The sequence below is a fragment of the Nymphalis io genome, chromosome 29 (assembly GCF_905147045.1).
Source record: "Nymphalis io chromosome 29, ilAglIoxx1.1, whole genome shotgun sequence".
NCBI classification, from domain to species: Eukaryota; Metazoa; Arthropoda; class Insecta; order Lepidoptera; family Nymphalidae; genus Nymphalis; species Nymphalis io.
Genome location: NC_065916.1, coordinates 1,668,995 through 1,687,618, shown reverse-complemented (window position 1 = coordinate 1,687,618; position 18,624 = coordinate 1,668,995). Strand labels below are relative to the sequence as shown.

The following is an 18,624-nucleotide window of genomic DNA, read 5'->3' as shown; positions in this document are numbered from 1 at the left end:
AAAAAAAAAAAAATCACTCAATCTAGTCAGTTCGCCGCGAGGTGCCACTTGGTTAAGTCGTTGTCACTTGTTGTAGCCATTGCAGTCACAAGACACTAGCCGCTATAAATTTGGCAAGAAAATAGCATCCACTTAATAAGCACTCCACCCTACATCACGCACACGATCTAAATTCTGGACAGAACAGATTGCGATGTTAGGGCGAATGAATACGACAGAAGTTAGGCGTTTGTTGCGTCTTTCAATTATTTTTTAGCTTGTCTTTCGGCGTTCAAACAAAAGACGTTATACGATCATCTCGATGGGTGTGGCCTAAAGTATTTTGTGTGTGACGTTGAAGGTGGCGTGATTTTTAACGCGCATTCAAGTGTGCGAATATACATGCTTGCCAGCTAATTAAATTAGATATTCGCTAATGTAATTCTGTAATTCTGTTCAATACAAAATATTTTTTAATCAAATTGACTTTTACAAGTACTTATGAATCGTCAAGCGCTACTACCGGATCGGAATGTGGATTCTACCAAGGAGTACCGGCAAGAAACTCAATGATGACGTCAACGAGAACGATGTTTCTCGACATATGTTTATTAAGTAAAGAATCAAGTACAATTATTGTATAGTATAGTAACAATTGTGTCCAACGCGGTGAATTGATTTTGAAATTCTATTTGGAACTTTTCGGAGCCTTGAGCAGCTTGGAGCATGGTAGGTCGGAGAGTAGACCTCATCATTCTCGATCTTTCGGCTTCGAAGTCGATATTTAGAGTGCCTCGAACCAAGCGGTGATCACTTCCGGTATTAAACCTGTTGATCACTGAAACATCTCTAAATATGTGCCTTTCATTCGAAATGATAAAGTCTATCTCGTTCCTTGTCACGTTATCGGGGCTTCGCCAGGTCCACCTCCTCTGAGGCTTCTTTTGAAAGAAAGAATTCATCAAAAAGAGCCCCTGCGCTTCGAGAAAGTTTACCAGCATTTGCCTCCTGTGATTTCTGCATCCCAAGCCGTAAGGTCCGACTTTCGATTCACCGCTATCTTGTACTCCCACTTTAGCATTACAGTCTCCCATAACAACATTGTAGTGGGCCTTCGAGGTGTCGCTGAGGGCCTTTGCGATGTCCTCGTACATCGCTTCGACCACATCATCAGAGTATGTCGAAGTTGGCGCATATACCTGTACGACCTTCAGGGAGTACCTGACGGAAAGTTTTAGGACAAGGTACGCTACCCGGTTCGACACTACTGATTTCCACAATGCTGCTAATGAGATCCTTTTTGGCTAGAAAACCGACACCACCCTGGGAGAGGTTATCACCTTCGCGGAAGTAGAGTAAGTTACCGGACTCTAGAGTTATCGTGTCCTCTCCCTGTCTTCGGACTTCAGATAACCCCAGTATATGCCAGTTTATATGACTTAACTCTACTTCTAATTCGGCGGGGTGATGGTCCAGCCTCATCGAGCGTCCATTATACGTTGCCATGTGCAGTCGTTTTATATGGTAGCCTGCCGTGAACCGGTGATTCTTAGCACCCCCTGCCCTGCCGATACCGCGACCGCTACCTTGGTCGGGCCTAGCGGGCTTGCCGGTAACTGGGGGCCATTTTTTGGGCGCATCTGCCATTTAGGAGGGTTTGCCCATACTCGCCGCGCTGGGCAGGCGTGTTGGCGAGCGCAGTAGGGGGGGTGAGATGTTTATGGGGGGGTACGCTGCTGCCCATCCCCCCTTTTCCCCGTCCCTCAGTCGCCTCTTACGACAACCACGGGATGAGATTGGGGGAGTACTATTCTAAGCCGGTACTCCACGGCGAATATCGCGATTAGAATCATGATCATGTCGTTCATGGTTGTCAGGAACATCTGCTTCTGTATCAACAGGTTCAGTGGAATTTTCACTCAATAATTTTTTGTACCAAGGAAATGTTTCATCTTTCTCCCATTCGTCTCCATATTGTTTTACCATGAGAGACTTTACGTTTGCTTTCTTCAGAGCACTTGGACATTTATTTTCGTTAAGTGCCATTGGCTAGGGATGTGTCTTTCTTGATTTTAAGATGCTAAACCGTTTTCTTTCCTGATCAGACTCGTTAGCCAAATTGCGAAAGGTTCTCACCTCATATAGAGTTTAGTTTGTCTCATTGTTCCTCGTCCCATTATATTTTTTCAAATGAATTCGTCTTAAATCTAGAGGTGTAAAAGTAACAAAAAAAATCGCACCCTTATGTATTTGTTACTATAACAATTAGTACTCGTCACTATAGTATCGTTATGTTACTCGTTACCTCTCATGAAAAATTCGGATTTACTGTTTTCAAAATTTTACCTGTGAGTTTATGTTATATCACAGTAACATCGCAATCCATTATGCATCAATTATAATGAAAAAGCAACAAATAGGTGAATAATATTTAAATACAACAATAGATAATAATTTTTAAATAACATTCTCACCATCAATCAACATAAAAATAGTTTTGCTTAGAATGTAATTAAACATCAAACATGAAATAAAACATGGCAAACAAAATTAGAACAACAACAAAAATCTTTTGTTCTTAAAATAAAATTAAACATATTTTAAACAAAACTAAAACAACAAAGAATATCTTTTTCTTTAGAATGAAATTGAACCTAAAGTACCGCAATTGTTATAGACAGAGTTAACATTTAACATCTGTGACTTGCTCGTCGCGCCATTTCGGTAAAAAAACATATTAAATAAAAACATTTTATGGCCGGAATCTCTGGTTCATATTCAAAAATAAAATCTTTTTCATTCGCTTTGGTTGAATAGAGGTGCGCCTCTCACTTAATATTTGGCCCGATTAGGAAAAAGTCCTTTCAGATGGTACCGATGTAGCCATTACTGATACATATTTTTCAGACAAGCTTGAGAGTTCAGGGTATAGAATTGTCCACGCCTGCAACCATCTTGATATTGCGTCATGGTAATTATGCTGCTGCTAACTGTAGAGTTCGAAGCAAACGCTGACATTGGCAAAGCATCAAAATCTTCCCATATTGAGGTGTTATCAGCGTCGGTGTCGCGAGTAGATATAGCTAACGTCGATTCGTTTTCGTTAGGTTCTATTGACTGTTTATGAAAGTTAATTTCATTTTGCAGCTCAGTTTTCAATGAATCTTTGGCAAACTTGTAACTTGATGCATCAAACTTAATGCCATCTTCTTAAAACGAGGGTCTAACAGTGCTGCTTTAGATAACACTGGGTGCCTGTAACAATTCTTGAATCTCCTTTTAAATTCCGTCATTATTTTATTTGTTCATTTATTTATTTATTTATTAGATCACCAACAAAGTACACACAGATACATGATAGCACACAGTTCATAAAATAAAAAATAAAAGAAGTGGTACCTCAATTACAGATGATAACTACATGAACAATATAACAAGGTAACATATACATTATAGCACAAAAAATACAAACAAAAGAGAAATCAAAATTTCAAGTTACAAAACAAAAAAAAAAAAACAATGAATAAAAAATTAATAAATTAAAATAAATGAAAACTAATATGAATAATTAAGTAAATAATAATAATAATAGCCTTTATCAGACACATTTTTGCTACATTTTAAATTAATGAAATTATCACACTGGGAAATTGACATGGACAACTTAGTCTGTTAGCCACATTTGGCAAAGGCCTCCTCCATTCCTTTCCATTCTATTTTATTTAGTGCGGTCCTGGTCCATGTATTTCTTGCTGTTGCTTTAATTTCATCTTCCCACCTTCGTTTCCTTTTAGCGTTTCTGGGATACCAGAAAACCAAAGTTTTGTTCCATTTCTCAGTACCTCTTATTATATGACCTGCCCATTTCCACTTGAGTTTCCGAATTCTAGTTAATACGTCGTCTACTTTCGTGCGCTCTCTATTGGTTCTATTTTGTATTCTGTCGCTTTTCCTGATATTCGGCATGCTCCTCTCCATCGCTGTTTGGCATGTCTTAATTTTTTCATTTAGTGCTTTGGTGAGTGCCCAAGTTTGACAGCCATAAGTGAGTACAGGCAGCACACAGGTATTATATAGCTTATTCTTAACAAAAATCTTAGTTTCTTTATTTTTCATAACTTCTTTTAGTCTCCAATAACTTTTCCATGCGTTACCTATTCTTGTGTCTATTTCTTTTGACATTGAATTAGTTGGTGAGATGAGTTGGCCTAAGTAAGTGTACTTTTTTACATATTCGATGGGTTCACCATTTAATACAATAGGGTCTTCGGTCGCGTTTGTCAATACTTTGGTTTTAAAGGTATTCATAGTTAGACCAACTTTGCGGCTTTCTATATCCAGGTCCTGTAGCATATTTTGAAGGTGGGCACTTGATACAGCGAATATAATGATATCGTCAGCAAATCGTAGGTGGGTAAGCTGTTCTCCATTTATGTTTAAACCATAGTCGTCCCATTTAACTTTGCGAAAGACGTTTTCTAAAACCGCAGTAAATAATTTGGGAGATAGGGGTCTCCTTGGCGTACGCCTCTATTAATTTTTATTTCTTTTCCTTGTATTTCTTACTTTATTTTAGCTATACTGTTTGCGTATATATTTTTCAAAATTCTTATGTATTTATGTTCAACTCCTTGGTTTTTTAGGCTTAACCAGATGCTTTCATGTTCTATTGAATCAAAAGCCTTTTTGTAATCTATGAAGCAACAGTAGAATGGGACATTATATTCTCTATTCTTTTCAAAGATTTGCCTTACTACGTATGTGTGGTCTACTGTTGCGAATTTAAGGCGTTAAATCCGGCGTGTTCTCTAGGTTGGTTCTCGTCTAGAGTTCTAGTTATTCGGCGATGAATAACCTTTGCAAATACTTTGTATATATTGGATATTAGGCTTATAGGTCTATAGTTATTTATTTGACTCTTATCACCCTTTTTATGGAGCAGTATTATAGTGGAAATCTTCCACTGAGATGGTATTGTTTCGGTTTGTAGTATGTCGGTATAAATAAGTTTTAGTATAGGTACAACAACTTTTTACAGTCGATTAGTAGTTCATTGCTGATGTGGTCGGGTCCAGGGGCTTTGTCTGTTTTCTGTTCACTTACTATCAGGTTGCCCATATTAATTTGTTTGTAATATTAATCAATTTTAACCTTTTTTCTAGAAGTTCATTTGTTTTTGTATGAATAATTAAGTATTACTTATTAATGGCATTATGGATCTTCTAAATTTAAGTAATTTTCTAATATTTTGGAATAAACATCATAGAAGGGATTCCATACAACGCTGCAGTACTCTAGTCCGCTGCGGACAAAAGCATTATATAAAGTAATTAGGGTGGTTGGGTTTTTAAGTCCTTACAATTACACAATAAAAAACCTAAATTTTTAAAAGCCCTCCTACAGGTTGTGTTGACATGGAAACGTAATGTATGATCGAGAATGACTTCGAGATCTCGAACCTCACTCTGTTCATGAAGCGTTGAATTTTTTAGTTTATATTATCTCTGTGAAATCGTTTTGAGTCAATGGAAGCACACCAATCTACACTTTTTAACATTGAGACTTCTCTGCTAGAGAAATAGCATGAAACTGGAATTCGTAAAGAAAAGATTATATCGTTAATGAATATGTTGAAAAGAATTGGTCCTAAATGTAAGCCTTGTGGGACTCCAGAAATAGCCTGAAATGATTTATATTTATAACCATTGTCTACCACTAGTGATTCTCTTTTGTTAAGATAGGATTGAAACCACTCCTATAAACATCCCGAGATGCCATATTCAGACATAAGAAGCCTAACGTGGGGAACCTTGTCGAACGCTTTACTGAAGTCAGTGTAAATAACATCAACTACCTGACGAGAATCAACAGCAGTCGATATGGCATTAATGAATGATACAAGATTGGTTGTCAACATTTGAAAAAACTTGCTCAATAATAACATAACTTTTTCTGGAGTCTCTCCTCCTACTACTTTTAACCATTGTTTAGCAAAATTTAAATAATTATATAAAGTAAGAATATCACCATTATACGTTGTTCAAAATTTAAAAGTTTTTTTGGATCTTTAGACTTACAAGTACTTTTGAATCGTCAAGCGCTACTACCGAATCGGAATGTGTATTCTACCGAGAAGAACCGGCAAGAAACTCAGTAGTTACTCTTTTTTGTACAAAAATAATTTTTGTACAAAAAACGAGATCCCGCAATCATTCAAACCACGCATTGAAATGCCTGGATCCTAAATGCACTAAGTATGTTTTGCAGACGATGCAACGTGGCAATACAAACATTTTGTCATAAAATAAATATTAACATATATATTAATAAATATATGTCGGGAAACATCGTTCTCATTGACATCATCATTAGGGCCTAGCCACACTTTCTGGCGGTGCGGCGCGCGGTGCTGCGGGAGACGCGGCAGGCGGCGTGATTTGTGCTGGTATGCCATAGCTAGACTAGTTACGACCGCGGTGGCGTCAGCAGTGAACGTATTTAGAGAACGGCTAAACTATTAAAATGACCCTATCAAAAGTGGCACAGTATTGCCTTGAAACATATTGCCGCTCGATAAAGCCCACGGCGCCGCAGCGTGGATGTGGTGTCGCCGCAGGCAACGGGCTTGCCCAATGTCGCCGCCGCTGCGGAGACCCCCATGTTGTGGAGGCGGTGACGTCACTAACGGTATGACGGCGTTAGCAGTGGTGGTGGAGGATGTAGCAATGAAGAAGGGAATGAAAGAAAGGAAGGGAATGAAAGGAAGGGAAGGGAAGGGTAAATTGTGCCCAAATTAATTTGCTTGGGCAACACATTGTATCTTTAAAAAGAAAAGGTACCTTGTATAGAATAAGAAGGAATAAAATCCAACATAATTTGATATGTGGCAGAAATTTGGGATTGACAGACTGTACGTGCAGAATCTCTGGTCGAGGATGGTAGATTCTCTTTGATCGTGGAGCCTGAAAAATATGAAGAACATGAATACACTTGTTAATAGAAGAAAATACACTAAAAAACAAAGACTACAAGCAAAAAATAAACTAGCATCGAAACCTCTCTCATTAATTCCAGCTTAAACAATAACAGCAGTCAAACCCATTACGCCCAACACCCTCTCTTCTGAAGCACTGAGAGTTTGTCTTCTGCTTGGGCCAGCACCAGTACCAGAAGCATCACCACGTCTCGCCAAAACTTTTTCTTAGTTATTTGTTTATTTTTGTTATGAATGTTTTCATCAATCATTTCCTAGTCTTTGAAGTAAGCTGATTGATAATAATGAAAGAATGAATGATAATCTTCTTCTTCTGCCTAGCGTTTTCCCGGCCTAGTAACGCCAGGGTCCGCTTTCCTGCATCTATGCCTCCACTTTGCCCGATCTAAAGCGTCCTCCTTAGTGAGATCATGCTCTCTCATATCGTCCCTTACAACATCGAGCCAGCGCTTTTTGGGCCTGCCGCGGGGTCTAGGGCCTTCGACAACAAAGTCCAGGCATCGGTTCCTGACATAGTCTGGTGGTCTGCGGCTAATGTGGCCAAACCAACGCAGACGGCTTTCCTGCAACTTATCCGCTACATCGCAAACTCCAAGGCTGTGGTAGCCTTGGAGTGCTCGTTACGAATGCGATCTAGTCGCGTTACGCCACACATCCACCGCAGCATCTTCATTTCCGCGGCGTGAAGTTGCTGAACGTGTCTCGCTAGAGCTGGCCACGTTTCGCTGCCGTACAATAAGACTGGTCGGATGATGCATTTGTACACAAGGCCCTTTAATTTCACCGGTATCCTGCGATCACAGATTACCCCGGTGACTTCCCGCCATTTGGCCCAGGCTGCGTTTATTCGAGCTCTGAGGTCGTGGTCGATTATACCAGACTCGTGCAGTACGGACCCGAGGTATTGAAACTTTTCCGTCTTGATAACGGATTCTCCGCCTATCTTTATGGGTTCGGGGTCCGTACTGCCAGAGGCCATATACTCGGTCTTCGCAACATTTAGCATAAGACCTCCCCTCTCTAGCACTCCCTTCCACTGGCTCACCTTTTGCTCCAATACCTGTTTGTCCTCATCTACAAGTGCAATGTCATCAGCATACATCATGAGCCAGGGAGACGGCTAATGGGCTTTCACTGTCACAGCGTCAAGCACAACACTGAATAGAAAAGGATTCAGGGCTGAGCCTTGGTGGACACCAACTGTGATCGGGAAAGGGTGTGTGTCGCCAACGGCGGTCCTTACTATTGATTCCGAATTATGGTACATGTCTCGGATAATGTCAATATAGATTTGTGGCACGTTCTTCATCTTCAAAGCCCACCATATAATTTGGCGTGGGACGCAGTCAAATGCCTTCTGCAGGTCTAGAAACGCCATGTACAGCGGCTTCTTCTTTTCCCTGTGGGCCTCGGCCAGTATTCTTAGGGCAAAGATGGGGTCTATGGTTCCATAGCCTGGGCGAAACCCATATTGACATTCCAAGACAGTACATTCTTGCCGGAGCCTTGAATCGATTACGCGTTCGAAGAGTTTCATGGTGTGGCACATAACCTTAATACCGCGGTAGCTTTCGCAGTCCTGTACACTACCTTTGCCTTTATATACTGGAGTAATGATACACAATCTCCAAGAATTGGGCATCTTTCTTTTCATTCATTTTCTATTTTACTCTCTAGAGTTATATTTTTATTTGTTAAGAACGTTAGGTCAGTTTTAATCATATCTTGTTCTATTGTAAGAGACTCAGTAGTCGACTTTATATTACTTTATTGTGTTTTAATTACAGTAATATCATCCGTGATTTTTTCTATGAAGTGTTTTGGACTGTTAGTTATTAATGTCAATGTTGACATAATATTAGACATTTGCTGCCGTATTTCACTCAATTCATCCCTTATATGGTCATCCTGTCCATAATGTTTCCGTTTGCTGCGTAACGTTGTTTTAGTTGCGCCCGAAAATTCTTCTGTCGAATTCACTTTTGTAAGGTTCGGTTGTGATTCACTCCGTACTACGCTTGTGGCACTTCCAGTCGGAGATCTTACTACACTCATGTTGTTCTGTCACTTGCGTATGACGTTGTGCGTAGAGGACGAAAAATTATGAGCTCGTCTCGTTTCGCCGAGGTGGCGAGTGGAGGGCTAGTCCGTCACCGGCTTGAGGTATTATAATGTCAAAGGTCGTAACAACTCACAATATTTGTTGTCTCATCTCCTGGTTTAACAACGCAGACTCAGAATCACTCTTATAATATTGAAAGAATACGCTGTCGTTCTATCTCTTCTCAATCCATTTTTTACTAAGTACCTACAAAAAACACAAATAAAATACATTGAACTTTATATCAGCAACTTTAATTGTAAACAACAACAAAAAACAAATATGAAAGGATAAATACACCGAAGTTACGTTAGCTACAGTCGAAAGGCCGAAAAAAAACCAAAAACCAAAAACTTTAAAACTAATTTTATTAATTCTAATTAATTTTACAATTAAACCTAATGTACAACCTACTCGATGTAAGCTTTACAATATAATAATGGTGAGAAAATTATATTAAAGAAACTTATTTCAAAATTGCAATTTAGCATTTCCGAGAAATTCATGTTATTGTTTGGTTCGATGGAAATCTACGTCAGCTATCTTCCTGGAGCAGGTTTGTGCAACTCTGATAATAATAAAAATAATATATAAACAATAGTGTTCTACCAAATTAATGCTTAACGCGGCTTTCCCTTCTAACTTGCTCAATAATAACATAATTTTTTCTTAAGTCTCTCCTCCTACTACTTTTAACCATTGTTTAGCACAATTTAAATAATTATATAACGTAAGAATATCACCGTTATACGTTGGTACAAAATTTAAAACTTCTTTTGGATCGCTAAAATCACTAGACAAATTATTTGTCGAACTTTCAATACCCTCTATATTAGAAGGAGGGTGATTCACATCACTCTTATTTTTATATACAAAAGTAGGGGATTTTAGATAGAAAGGAATTTTGAAAAAGGATATGCTACTCAGTACTTACAGCAAATTAATACTGATTGTTGTCCTCAGCATTCTCTTTCTTCTTTTGACGTTGCAATTTCTTTTGTAGTCCTCAGCAATGGTATTATGATACTTCGTAAAACTTTTGAACGGGATTTTATGATCGCGTATATATTTTTAATGAATTTAGCGAAGTTTCTACGTTGCTGAGCCCCACGTTGGATCAAATATGATCAAAATATTTGAAAAATAAATACTTTAAGAAAATAATTTTATTAAATATTTAATAAAATTAACAAAACTATACTAAAACTACTCTACTGAGTACGGTGAGTGAATCCTGTGTTCTCTTCAGTATAAAGTCTTTTTATAGGCAGCCGGAGTGGTGGGACGCAGTACAAAGCGATATCTAGAAATGTTCCTTTGTCTTTTTAATTACTTCATTGCTTTCGTTGGGTCTTTGTGTTCGTCAGTTCATCGAAAAATGGCGTCTTGAATGTCGGCAAAACTGTTTCCGTAACTTTAGAAGTAGAATTAAAGTGGATTTAAATGGTTAAGTGGAATATTGTTGTATTATAAATGAATATATATCGTTAACTGTTTGTAGTGCATAATACAGCGAAGTTATCAGCAATTCACTTGGAATATTTATAGATACGGTTTGTTTTTATTTATTCCTATTGTGATTGGAATAGTTATAGTATAGGTACATTACTGAGTAGTTTAATAGACTACGTTTAGTAAGTACTTACCCATCGGGTAGCGAGGACATGAGGTCATGACCTTAGCTGATCAGTTGTTGTTAATCGTTCGGTTACAGTAGTAAGAAACTGAATTTTATGCACCTCTGACAAGAACTTGTGAAGAATGTGTTCCAGTTGAATCGGGTGTCACAAATTATCATATTTTTTTTCCTCAGGCAAACGTACATGCTGTACGTAATATGTTGTAAATACTGTTTTCATAATTATGTCTGGTCTGATCCTAAATACACCAAGTATGTTTTGCAAACGTTTTGATGGCAACACAAACAGTTGCTCTTGAAGTTTGTATGCTTCTAAACTTTGTTTTAATACAGAGAAGTCCATTATTGTTTCGTCAATGATATATCTTAAAACACGGTCATCATTACTGTCTTTGCTCTTTAATATGTATATGTCTGTGACTCACCAGAGTTCTCAATAGAAACGAACTTCATTGTATTTTTAAACAACTCAAATTAAATCTATAAAAACATAACTTCTGTGTAAACATATTTAGGAATTTTAATTAACGTTTGACAAAAAACAACAATCATTGCTAATAGCACTTAGTACCGGACAGTCTATACGTCGAACCCCTAGCACCCGACATTGTTAAAACATCGTGCATCGATCGCATAACTACACATAATTATCACCACATTCAGGAATGTTCCCTCATGCTTCATAAGCCCACCCTTGACACCTGGTGCATTGTATTCAGTCCTTCTCATCGTCCTCTAAGTACACTACACAAGAAGTGTTTATACTAGTGTTAGGTTTTAATGGTTTTTTTTTTCTTAACTTTATCTCATTTCTCATTTCTTTTTCCTTTAACTTCAAACCTTTGGTCAGTTTTCTCTTCTCTTCTTCCAATACTTTGTACTTTGGTTTAAATTTTTGCTTTTCATTCTCTTTTTATTGAGCAGTTTCTTTGTTGAAACTTGACTTCGTTCACATTTTAAAATTTGACTTTGTTCACATTTTCTTTTGTGTGCTTCTGATCTTTTTTCGGCAGCATTTGGCAACGGCGATAATTTATGGACAGCTTGGACAACGTCCAGATCAAAGCTAGTTGAAGGTTGCGGATTTCTTACTGTAGGTTGTGGTGAGATTTCCATAGAAAATTTTGTGAATTGTTACATTTTGGGGTATAGATGAGCTACCATCCAAGGCTAAATCAGTGGAAATTGCAGCACCTTCCTCACGTTCTGCTTCTCGTACTCACTCAGGCAAAGCATTCTATAGTTTCGCAGTGCGAATGATGAATGTAGACTCAAAGCGCTTCGTACGCAGGCACGGAATTTCCACTGTGTACCTATGGCGCTTTGGTCGCGTTTGCCTGGCCGTTCGACAGTAAGAAGGGGCTGGAGGAATCAGTTTGTGTAATTCTTGAGCACATTTTCCGAAATGTATCCGATAGAAGACTGAGAGTGATGCAACCACACGTCGATGTTCAAGACTTTGGAGCCTAGACTCGACCAATGCGTCGTCTAACTCTAGAGCCTGAAGGTGGTTTTTGGCAGAACCATCCCAAAGGTGAGAGCAGTACTCCATACATGACCTCACTTGTGGCTTATATAAGTTGAGAAGTTGTTCTGGGGTAAAGTAACGTTTCACTTTGGAGAGGATACCAAGTTTTCGAGCGGCTATTTGGGCTTTGGACTCAATAAAAGAGCCGAAATTTAGAGTCGACGTGAGAGTAATGCCAAGAAGGTCAAGATGGTCAGTTATAGGTACAGACACCTTTCGGAAGGAGGGAAGTAGCTGGAATTCCCTTCTTTTGGCGGAATACAAACACGCCTGCGTCTAAGATGCATTGAACTTGACCAGATTGGCATCGCCCCAATCGGACACTGCCTTAAGGGTCACGCTCAGGCGTTCTACCATGGCCTCTCTCTGAGCCTGGATTTGGGCCTCACTAGCTCGCGCGTTGGACTTGTATCTCTCGACAACTGTGCAATCATCTGCGTACCCATGGATACCGGGCATCAGCATTATCATTCATGTGCAGCAGAAATAGTGTCGACGAGAGTACTGACCCCTGTGGAACACCGGCATTTATAGCCATTTGATCCGAAGAGTGGCCATCAACCACTACTCGTAACGATCGATTACTTAGGAAGTCTGAAATCCACGCACACAGGCTAGCAGGCAGGCCATATGCAGGAAGCTTGCTGATAAGGACATCATGTCAAACCCTATCAAAGGCCTTCGAGATATCCAAAGAAACAGGGAGCCCTTCCCCGTGTTTCTCGATGGTCTCACTCCAGATGTGTGTGACGTACACCAGAAGATCACCAATGGACCGGTTTCGGCGAAACCCGTACTGTCGGTAACTGAGAATGTCATTGGCTTCCAGGTACGTCAGGAGCCTAGTATTATGGATACGTTCCATTGTCTTGGACAAAATGGACGTAACCTGCGTAGGTAAGTCGCGTGCGGACGTACGCTTTGTAAACGCATAGTTTCACACGGAGCGGCAGGTGTGACGCCAGTAGAGAACGTAGGAGGGTTCTTACGGCGCGCGCCTGCGCTACCACGGTCTTCACATGGTGTCGCATTCGCTGGTGGGATGCGCACAGCTGTGGTGCGTGCTACTGTTCCCGCTCGGCGGTTCTTTGTCTCTTTAATGAAGACCGGACACGAAGTGTTATTCGCGGTGTGTGCGCTGCCGCAGTTGGCGCACGTCGGGGGTTCCTTCAGGGGGCGCTGGCAGTCCCTGGCCGCGTGGTTCTCCCCGCAGCGCACACAGGCAATGGGCTTGTGGCAGTTGTGGGAAGAATGCCGGAAATGCTGGCAGCGGTGGCATTGTGCGGGTCCCTTGCGGCCGCGCCATGCCTCGATGGTGATCCCGGGCATACATAGGAGTTCGTTCACATCGTATATGCCCGGGATGAGGTCTGGTGACCGCTGCAATTGAGCGAACATTAGACATCCTGGTCTTCCTGGGCGAGCGGGGATCGTCCGCATATGTTCCGGGACATAGTCTAGTCCGCGGAGCTCTGCTTCGACTAATGCCGGTTCGGTATTGACCGGCGGGCCACGTATTGCCACTTTGACGCTCCTTTCTGCCGGGAGCAAGTAGCAGAACCAGGAGATTCCAACGGTACTTTCCAGCTGGGTCAGGTACCGTTGGATTTGGCGGAACTCCTGGTCCGATTTCGGAATGAAACGGACGCCTTTTCCGAACGGCCGTCCGTTTGGGGTGTATCCGAGTAGCTTTTTCAGCTCTCGCAAGTGCATTGACCAGTCGGGTAGTGCTTCCACAATGAGGGGCGGGTAGCGACTGGATGATTTCGGCGCACTTGCGCCATCCGCATTGGTATCGGTAGCAGCGGCAGTGGTAGGAGCAGAGGTGTTGCTGTTTGACGATTTCTTTTTTGACGCGGTCGCAGCCGCGTACGTCGAGCCGAGTGTAGTCGGGTCGGATGTTGCCGCGTTTGTCTCCTTCGGGGATTCCAAAAGCGGCATGCAGGGCGGTGCAAGCACTGGAGACTTTTCTCCTAATTCCTTTGGGGGAGAGATGTTCGGCAGCGGGGCGGGGAAGCGTGGAATGCGCGCTGGCTTCGATGTTGCCTGCAGAGGCACAGTGGGTGTCGGCGCGGATACAGCTGGGGTCATGCTGCTACATTAAGCAGTCGACCAGACTATCGTGTACCGATCGCTAAGATGTTTACACGAAAAAAACCCAATGGATTTCTTCTCTTGGATCGAAGTGCTTCCTTTCGAACCGAAAGTTTTGATTTTTTTTTAATACATAACGAATAATCTTTTTAAAGGAAAGGAGGATTCAACTAGGGTTTAATATAAATAATAAAACAACTCATTTAATATATGATCACTATTTTAGTAAGTGTATAAACATACAGTAATGAAAAAAATAATTCATTTACCTAACTCACGAAATATTAAGGATACATACAATATGCCCTAAAATCATACAACCTCACGCTAAACGTAACGTACTTTAATTTAAATTAAAAATCGATTTAAAATATTACTTTTTATGTTATCTTAAAAAAAATCCTTTACAACTCGCATCGTGGAAATCTATATATCTTGAACTCTGCGTAATTTACATTATTGGGTCCTTTTAGGTTCGACTTTCGACTAATAAACATTTAATAATAACATTATTGAAAAAAAAAACAAACGAATAGTGTCCAATTTAATTTTATTTACACATCGAAGAACGAAAGAGTATGTACGTTCAGTCGAGGTTCTAAATATGAAAAGTTATTCTTTTTTTTATTAACTTCTCTTCACCAAAAGGAGCCAAGTATTCGCAGAGCTTTGGACAGGGCGACGCCCCCTTAGAGCCTACTCGCCGAATATATTATTATATATTATGTTATATTTCTGTATATAACTCCGATATCCAGAGAATAATTCTTAAGATGTACCCAGAGGTCCCACCCACCCAGATTGTCATCCAAGCATTTTTCTTCGATTAAATAATGATTTAGGTTTTTCTGTATAAAAAGAGATACTCCGCCACCTCTTGCATTAAACCGGTAATTGAAATAGTGTACATAACCATTATTTGGCGTCTTTTAGCTTCATAGTTTGATTTTATCCACGTTTCCGTCACAACTATTACATCCAGAGGATTTTTAAATGACTGAATTACACATTTTAGTTCATCTAATTTGGTTGACTTAACAAGGCTCCGAGCATTTGTATAAAGTAATCTAATAGATTTTTTGCTACTTAGGACATTTTTATAAGAATCAGTAATCTGGTAGGAGATAATGTTATCTAAAGGTGAAATATATTTATTGTTTTGATTAGTTTCTATTTTTCTTAGTTTTTTCGTGCAGATTCAGTGATTTTAGGAACTCCTTTTATATATTTTATAATAAGATGCTTATTGCCTTTGTCGTGTTCGTATTTAAGTTTTTTTCGTAAGTCTTTTAATTGTTTTTGCTGTAAAGGTGTCTGATCAGAATATATTTTTAAATCAGTTAGAGTTTTTTCTTACGTAATAGGGTGAATGTTGTTTATTTTGATTTAAATATTATTTTAATAGGATGGTTAAATTTAGGATCATATTTTCCGGAAGATTCTTTCAGGTTCTGGACACTGTAACAATTCTGTTTATGGGTTTGCTTACTTCTGTCTTATCTTTCTCGATTCTTTCATCTTTATTGGTTGCAACTTGTTCCGGAATTCCAATAAGTATTATATTTTCACTTCTTAATTCTCGTTCTTCAATTTCTGTTATTACATTTTCACTGATATTATAAGTATCTTTTTCTAAAGATGCATCGGTTTTTCAACCAAAGATCGAAGGTTTTCTATTTTACTCTCTAGAGTTATATTTTTATTTGTTAAGCACGTTAGGTCAGTTTTAATCATATCTTGTTCTATTGTAAGAGACTCAGTAGTCGACTTTATATTACTTACTTGTGTTTTAATTACAGTAATATCATCCGTGATTTTTTCTATGAAGTCTTTTGGACTGTTACTTATTAATGTCAATGTTGACTTAATATTAGACATTTGCTGCCGTATTTCACTCAATTCATCCCTTATATGGTCATCTTGTTCATAATGCTTCCGTTTGCTGCGAAATGTTGTTTTAGTTGCGCCCGAAAACTCTTCTTTCGAATTCACTTTTGTAAGATTCGGTGGTGATTCACTCCGTACTACAGTAACAGTAACAGTAACAGTAACAGCCTGTTAATGTCCCACTGCTGGGCTAAGGCCTCCTCTCCCTTTTGAGGAGAAGGTTTGGAGCTTATTCCACCACGCTGCTCCAATGCGGGTTGGTAGAATACACATGTGACAGAATTTCAATGAAATTAGACACATGCAGGTTTCCTCACGATGTTTTCCTTCACCGTTAAGCACGGGATGAATTATAAACACAAATTAAGCACATGAAAATTCAGTGGTGCTTGCCCGGGTTTGAACCCACGATCATCGGTTAAGATTCACGCGTTCTTACCACTAGGCCATCTCGGCTTACTACGCTTGTGGCAATTCCAGTCGGAGATCTTACTACAGTCATGGTGTTCTGTGTAACTTACGTATGACGGGACGAAAAATTATGAGCTCGTCTCGTTTCGCCGAGGTGACGAGTGGAGGGCTAGTCCGTCACCGGCTTGAGGTATTGTAATGTCAAAGGTCGTAACAACTCACAATATTTGTTGTCTCATCTCCTGGTCTAACAACGCACTCAGAGTCAGACTCTTATAAAATTGAAAGAATTCGCTGTCGTTCTATCTCTTCTCAATCCATTTTTTACTAAGTACCTACAAAAAACACAAATAAAATACATTGAACTTTATATCAGCAACTTTAATTGTAAACAACAACAAAAAAACAAATATGAAAGGATAAATACACCGAAGTTACGTTAGCTACAGTCGGAAGGCCGAAAAAAAAAAAACCAAAACATTTTAAAACTATAATAATAATAATAATATCCTGGGACATTTTTCACACACGGCAATCTGATCCCAAATTAAGCTTATACAAAGCTTGTGCTATGGAAACCAGACAACCGATATACTACATATACTACTTTTCTTTTGTAAATACATACTTATATAGATAATTATACCCAGACTCAGGACAAACAGACATGTTCATGCACACAAATGTCTGACATTGTTTTAGACATTTGTGTAATTTAATCAATTCAAATTAATTTTACAATTAAACTTAACGTACAACCTACTCGATGTAAGCTTTACAATATAATACTGGTGAGAAAATTATATTAAAGAAACTTATTTCAAAATTGCGATTTATTATTCCCGATAAATGCACATTATTGTTTGGTTCGATGGAAATCTACATCAGCTGTCTTCCTGGAGCAGGTTTGCGTAACTCTGATAATAATAAAAATAATATATATACAAAATGAGTGTTCTACCATATTAATGCTTAACGCGGCTTTTCCTTCTAACTTGCTCAACAATAACATAGCTTTTTCTGGAGTCTCTCCTCCTACTACTTTTAACCATTGTTTAGCACAATTTAAATAATTATATAACGTAAGAATATCACCGTTATACGTTGGTACAAAATTTAAAACTTCTTTTGGATCGCTAAAATCACTAGACAAATTATTTGTCGAACTTTCAATACCCTCTATATTAGAAGGAGGGTGATTCAAATCACTCTTATTTTTATATACACAAGTAGGGGGTTTTAGATAGAAAGGAATTTTGAAAAGGATATTCTACTCAGTACTTACAGCAAATTAATACTGATTGTTGTCCTCAGCATTCTATTTCTTCTTTTGACGTTGCTATTTCTTTTGTAGTCCTCAGCAATGGTATTAAGATACTTCGTAAAACTTTTGAACGGGATTTTATGATCGCGTTTATATTTTAATGAATTTAGCGAAGTTTCTACGCTGCTGAGCCCCACGTTGGGTCAAATATGATCAAAATATTTGAACAATAAATACTTTAAGAAAATAATTTTATTAAATATTTAATAAAATTAACAAAACTATACTAAAACAACTCAACTAAGTAAGGTGAGTGAATCCTGTGTTCTCTTTAGTATTAAGTCTTTTTATAGGCAGCCGGAGTGGTGGGACGCAGTACAAAGCGATATCTAGAAATGTTCCTTTGTCTTTTTAATTACTTCATTGCTTTCGTTGGGTCTTTGTGTTCGTTCTTCAAAGTCCAGGGTGTTAACACAATGTTTTCAACCTGATCCTCCTTCGTTGATGTAATATTATTTATATTATTTTTAAAACTATATTCTTTTGTATTTTGGTGGCGTGACTCATGTCTGCAGCCAAATAATCAACATCAGTAAACAAAGCTGGTGGTAGGGCTTTGTGCAAGCTCGTCTGGGTAGGTACCACCCACTCATCAGATATTCTACCGCAAAACAGCAATACTTGATATTGTTGTGTTCCGGTTTGAAGGGTGAGTGAGCCAGTGTAA

General features: G+C 39.0%; 1 long non-coding RNA gene across 1 annotated transcript in view; it reads right to left on the bottom strand.

The window, feature by feature from the left end:
• LOC126779724 (uncharacterized) overlaps positions 1–15,044 on the bottom strand; it is a 92,964-nt gene extending 77,920 nt beyond the window's left edge. The window contains exon 1 of the long non-coding RNA XR_007670392.1: positions 14,968–15,044. This is a non-coding gene — a long non-coding RNA (uncharacterized LOC126779724). The remainder of the gene's footprint in view (positions 1–14,967) is intronic.
• Positions 15,045–18,624: the final 3,580 nt, after the last annotated feature.